Source organism: Ornithorhynchus anatinus, chromosome 2 (assembly GCF_004115215.2).
Source record: "Ornithorhynchus anatinus isolate Pmale09 chromosome 2, mOrnAna1.pri.v4, whole genome shotgun sequence".
Taxonomy (NCBI): domain Eukaryota; kingdom Metazoa; phylum Chordata; class Mammalia; order Monotremata; family Ornithorhynchidae; genus Ornithorhynchus; species Ornithorhynchus anatinus.
Genome location: NC_041729.1, coordinates 42,285,579 through 42,292,409, shown reverse-complemented (window position 1 = coordinate 42,292,409; position 6,831 = coordinate 42,285,579).

The following is a 6,831-nucleotide window of genomic DNA, read 5'->3' as shown; positions in this document are numbered from 1 at the left end:
GTAGGGCTGAGGGTGGAGTGAATATCAAGTGCTTAAAGGGTATAATGAGGCCACCAGGCCCCAGGGAGAAGGGGAAGCAACAGGGCCTATTGGCTAGAGCCCGGGCCTAGGAGTCAGAAGGACCTGGGTTCTAATTCCTGATCCGCCACTGGTCTGCTGTGTGACCTCGGGCAAGTCACTTCACTTCTCTGGGCCTCAGTTCCTTCATCTAGAAAATGGAGATTAAGACGGTGAGCTCCTTGTGGGACAGGATTGTGTCCAATCTAATTATCTTGTGTCTACCCCAGTGCTTAGTACAGTGCCTGGCACACAGTAAGCCCTAAACAAATACCATACTTATTATTATTAATACTGAAAGGAGAGGGAGTAGAAGAAAGAAGAGCTTAGTAAGGGGAGGCCTCTTGGAGGAGATTTGCTTTCAGTAAGTCTTTGAAGGAGGGGAAAGTGGTGATCTGTTGTATATGAAGGGGGTAGGAGTTCCAGGTCAGAGGTAGGATGTGAGCAAGTGGTCAGTGGTGAGAGAGAGGGGTCGAGGTACAGTGAGTAGGTTGGGGATACAGGAGTGAAGTGAGTGGACTGGGTCGTAGTAGGAAATCAGTGAGGTAAGCTAGAAGGGGACAAACCCACTGAGTGTTTTAAAACTGATGGTAAAGAGTTTCTGTTTGATACAGAGGTGGATGGGCAACAACTGGAGGTTCTTAGGGAGTGTAGAAACATGGACTGAAGGTTTTTTTACAAAAATAATAGAATCAGCAGAGTGAAGGTGGACTGGAGTGGGGGGAAGACAGGAGGCAGGGAGGACAGTGTTTGGCACATTTGAAAGTGCTTAACAAATAGGGGAAGCAGCATGGCCTAGTGGATAAAGCACAGGCCTGGTAATCAGAAGGCAATGGGTTCCAATCCCGGCTCCGCCACTCGTCTGCTGTGTGACCTCAGGCAAGTCACTTCACTTCTCTGTGCCTCAGTTGCCTCATCTGTAAAATGGAGATTAAGACTGTGAGCCCAATGTGGGACTGGGTCCAACCTTGTATTTACCGCCAGCTCTTAGTATAGTGCCTGGTGCATAATAAGTGCTTAACTAATACCACAATTATTGTAATCATTATTATTATTGTTCTGGAGGCCAGAATTGGTCCTTAATGTGATTTTTGCCTCCCAGGACAGATTCCCCACAGAGCAACTTATTTGGTGTCAAGCACACTGAGGATGTTCACTAAAAAAGAGAGGCCAAGGCAGGTAAGAGAGAAAGAACTTAAACTGACTTGACAGTGACTTTAAGTGACAATAAGGGAAAGAAGGAAGGAGAAAAATTCCTTTAATAGAGCATGTCTCTCCTGAAACTAACACTCAGCGAAACAGAGCCAAGAGAGGGAGCTCAGTAGCCAAGAAAAGGGGGCCTTGAGGGGTCAAGACAACCAAGGAGTGGGTTGGGGAGTATTCAGAGGACTGAGAAAGCTGAAGAGATAGATCAAGAAACTCAGAAAGGCCAGAGACCAGCAGGGGGAACATTTGAACAAAGACAAAAAACGAGAGGTCGCGGAGAGAAAAGGAGAGAAAGGAAGGCAAGATCTAAAAATTCCCTCCTATTTGAAGATTCAGCTAGTGACCTATAATGATGGATTAAAGGAAAACTATAAATTGTAATTTAAAGTCAATTCCTACAGACATCCTAATGATTTCAGGACTCTGATACATGGTGGAAATAAGAGTATTTTGAACAAAATAAGATTCTGGTCTTCTACACAGTCGATCATAAATGTACAACGCTACTGAAGACTGATTAAAAATCAGACAAGAAACTGCCTTGCAATAATGCAGTGAGACAAGCTGGGGATGCAAGTTAATTTTAAAGTGCTTGTTAGCTAAGTGCTTTATACACAGTCAGTGCTCACTAAATATAAATGAATGAATTTTTACTATGAGAGAACCCTGTCTAGAAGCCAGTCCCTTAATATTTCCAAAGGTGTTCTGGATGCAGATGAAAACAAGTTGAATCCTGAGTTAAAATGGACTAAATTTATTTGAACTTAAAATACAACATATTCTTTCTAAACTTTCCCATTCGCCATACTGTTTTGTTTTGAAAAATCAAAGATTTCCATCAGTTTGCATTTGTTAACAGATCTTGCAAGCAAGTGTTATTTCAGCAATAGTCATACTTAGCACAAGCCACAGGTACTCTCAGGAAACTGATCAGATGACACTGAAAACACAGCCTCTCAAGTCCCCATTTAAATATTTCTCAATCTTACTGTCATTTGCAAATATTTATTGGGATCTCGACGTGTATGATCTGAAACTGAGTTTTCTTTTAAGGATAATTTAACTGTGTTATTAATCTTGCCTTATAACCACAGTTAACATATCAAACCATAGCAGAAGAGAAATATTTTGAAGACTGCTTAAAATGCCATAACTGGGACGACTTCTTCATACAGGTACAACATTAAGGCAAAAAAGGGAAGAATTATTGCTCACCAAGTTAAGCTGTTTCCATGGAAATCCACTGTGATAAACAACAGTGAGCATTTAATAATGCTCCAACTGTGTGCCTAAAATCCTGCCGACAGCAGCGTCCCTTCAAACCCACAGATAATTTAAAATAAATTGTCTTTTGTATTTATAGTGTCCGTCTCTGGGAAATTCACCTCAAAATGTTCCCGTGGAATACAGGGCTTTGCGCAAAGAAGGGACTCAGTAAGTATCTATGATTGAATAAGGAATGGAGCAGATATTATCAACCCCAATTTAAGGAAACCTGAGTTTCAATAAAGTGGCCAAATTCACTCCACTGATATATCTGTTACACCTGACCCACATTAGATCAGGCAGTGCAGAATAAAGTAGAACAAATGTTTGAAACCTACCCTTCAAGGAGGTGTGACAAAAAGGTATTTTGTGTTAGCCTAATCTATTCAGTTAACTGGCTTTATTTAACTATAAGTAACTGCCTGATTCCCTAGCAAAAGGTAAGACTAACCAATGCAACATTCAAATCTTAGTGCATCAAGATTAGAAAAGTTGGATCAAGAAAATAACTGCCGTTCCACAACGAAAATGACTTGAATTCGACCTAGCAATAGGTGAGTTTTAGATCTAATTCCCCATTAAAAAAATTAACTTTTAAAAAATGCTCCAAATTCCCTAGTGCCTTTTTACCTTTATCATTATGGTGTACCCATAGAAAAGCAAACTTTCTGCGGCCAGCCATAGTAATCTTTCACTGGCTCTCTGTGAATATAGGTTTATTGAGGAAGTGCTTAACAAGAAATAATTTGAATAGTAAAAATTGGGAATAAAGAGCCCAGAGAGGATCTATAAAGGCCACAAAGTCAGTTTTCGAGTCTCATAACCCTGAATCATGTATTTTAGGCCAATTTAACCAAAATGATTGCACAGCAATGGTATTAAAGAACTGTATCTTAGGAAATTGTCCTTAGATAATTGAGTTTGAATTGTCACTATTATATGAGATGTTCCTGTATACTTCAATATCACAGGCTCTGCACCAATTCCCCTCACCAAAAATCAGTTGTAATGACAGATGATGAAATCCATAACAAAAATCAACTTAGTTATATGGTAGTGAGGTCATAATTATAATTTAGCAGTGTCCTTACAAGTTAATAGCATTGACACGTGTGTGGTCTTTATCCATCCAAAAGAGCCCGTTTTAAATGGAATGCTCTCCTAAACTGCATTCATTAGTTTCCTGAACATTAATGGTATCTTTATAATGGACTTTAGTGGAGTTCTCCGAAGTCAATGTCTGGCATCCATTCCAGTCACCTGAGCACACAACATTCCCATAAAAGGCAGTTGAATTGAAGACCCCCATCGAATCACTGACTCGATTGAAATCTAAATCTGCCTCTGGGCAGATGAAAGACTAATCCATCCACAGTAGATGGTTGTTCAACTTCTTTGAAAGACCTCCAGGGGTGGAGATTCCACACCTCCCTTGGTAACCTGTTTTACTGATAAAATGGTCCAGAAGTTATTTCTTACATCCAACCATACGCTCTGCCATTCAGTTTCCTCAAAGGGTCACCAGTGTACCAACATGCAGGGATCTTGGAGGTGATTGGTATGGGAAACATTAGGACTGGGACCTCCACAGCCTAGAGAGCCGTGCCCAGGATTCGCCTTAGCCTTCCCACCATGCTCCTTGACTTTTGGAACCTACTATTGCTAGTGTCATGAGAGTGCCAGGAGGCCACTCATCCATCAGCATTGACCTGCCCCACCTACCAGCCTGAGCTTCCTCTTCTTAAATGCTTCCTCTCCCCTGACTCTTTCACCCTCCCTAAACTAAATCTTCCTACGCCATGGACCCTACCCAGGGGAAGCACCCAGTTGCCCAAGCTGGTCCCTAGCTATTCAGGAGAGTAAGACCACAGAGGGAACACATCTTGCTCTCTTCATTCCTACCAAGTCAGCCTTTTGAGTGTTCCTCATTCCTGACTTTGGTGTCTCCTTCCTTTCTCTCAGTTCCGCTGGGTTGGAATTCCCACCCTCCCCAAATCTGATCCGCCTCAGCTCTCACCACATTCAAAGCCCTTCTAAAATCCTATCTTCCCCAACAAGCCTTCCTGGATTAATTTCCCAACATACTAAGAGGCAAAAGCCTATCAACCAACGCTAGCATTTTTGAATTTATTTCTACCCATCCTCAGCTTTCTTGAATTTATGTTTATTCGGTTATACATTCAATTATTTATTTTGACTATTTCTGTAACATTTGTGTCCCCCACTTAGGTGTAAATGCCTTTTGGGCAGGGAACATGTCACTTCTTTATCCTGTACTTTCCAAATACATTAATAAATACCACTACTCTGCTTTGCACACAGTAAGTGAATAATAGATACGACTGAATGAATACTACTCCAGATGAAATTTAATCCCATATCCTCTTGTTAAATCTTCTATGAATTGAGAGAGAACATCTGGTCAGGATCCACCTCACAAACATCCTTTTTGTACCTGAAGATAGTCATTGTTCAGCCAGTTTAACACTGAAACCTGGGAAGATACTTCAACAAATTATAGCGATAAACTGTCAATTTGTACCCACCTGAAGGATGATGATAGTCACCAAGTCAAAGAGAAGTCACTATGTAGATTTCAGTCCAGTTTGAAATTAGTCCACTGCTAAACTGAGAAAGTGTGATCTCATACAACTGTTAGATGGGTGTCCATAATAATAATCGGGGTGTCTGTGAAGTGATTACTATGTGCCAAGCACTGTGTTAAGTGCTGGGTTAGATACAACACAATCAGGTTAGACACGGTCCCTGGCCCACATGGGGGCTACAGTCCGAATAGGAGGGAGAACAGGTTTTGAATCAGTATTTAAAGATGAAGAAACTGAGGCATTGGGAAGTTAAGTGACTTAGCTAGGTCATGTAGCAGGCATGTGGCAGAGCCAGGATTAGAACCCAGGTCCGTCCTCTGACACCCAGGCCCAAGCTCATTCCATTAGGCCACGCTGCCCCATCTGGTCCAGTGATGGTAGCCAAAAAGAGTAGCAGAAAAAGACTAAAGATTCTTCCACTGTCTGGCTGTGAAGCAGGCATAGTGGGGCAAGTTTTCATCTCTCCATCCTTACCAGCCTCTTACCTCCCTTCTCCAGAAACACTCTCCAAGATGGCCTTGTCTAACACAATATTCTCCTGGGTTCTCCCCTTACGACTCTGGCTGATCCTTCTCACTTTTATTGGCTCTTCCTCGGCTTCTTCCGAACTGCGGCTGTCCCTAAGACTGTACTGGGTCCCCTTCCCTTCTCATTTTGCACTCACTTCCTCCTCCCCTCTGGGAACTCAACTGCTCCCATGGTTACTCCTACTATCTCTATGCAAATGACTCCAAAATTTATCTCTTTAGCCCTGAGCTATTTCCTTTTCTGCAGTCTCCCATTTCCTCCTGCCTCTAGAACATCTCTACATGGAAGTTCTGCCAGCACCACAAGCTCAACATGTTCAGAACTGAACTCCTCATCTTCCCTCCTAAATCCTCTGCTCCACCTAACTTTCCTAATACAGTTGAAAATACCATCATTCTCCCCTTCTCTCTTCAGTCAGTCAATCGATCAATTGTATTTATTGAACACCTATTGTGTGCAGAGCACTATACTAAGCACTTGGGAGAGTACAATATAACAGAATTGGTAGACTCATTCCCTGCCCACAGTGAGCTTACAGTTTGGAGGGGGAGACGGACATTTTCTTGGACTCTCTCTCTTTCACCTCATATATTCAGCCTGTTACCAAATCCTGCCAGGACTTCCTTCACAACTTTTCCAGAATCTGCCCCTTCTTTTCCATACAAACCCCACCCTTTTCATTTTCTGACTGGATTTGCCTCCTCATTGATCACTATGTCTCCAATCTCTCTCCTCTCTAGTCTCTACTCCACTCTGCTGCTCTGATCATTTTTCTACTGTGTCCTTCTGCACCATTTTTCCCCATTCCTGAAAAACCTCCTTCCCTAATTAACTTTCATTTCCCACTCCCTACTACTACTTCAGTAATTCCGTATCTCCTAGGCACTAAGGTACTCACCCCCCCTTAGCACTTGGGTACCCCACTCCCAATAAGACTAACGTACACATGTTAACTGTTTAACTGTTAGAGAAGCAGCATGGCATAGCACTCAGTAAATACAAATGCATTGAATTGACTACAGCATGGGCCGAGAGTCATAAAAGTTCTAATCCTGATCCACCACTTGTCTGCTGTGTGACGTTGGGCAAGCCACTTCACTTGTCTGTGCCTCAGTTACCTCATCTGTAAAATAGGGATTGTGATGGTGAGCCCCTAGGGGGACAGGGA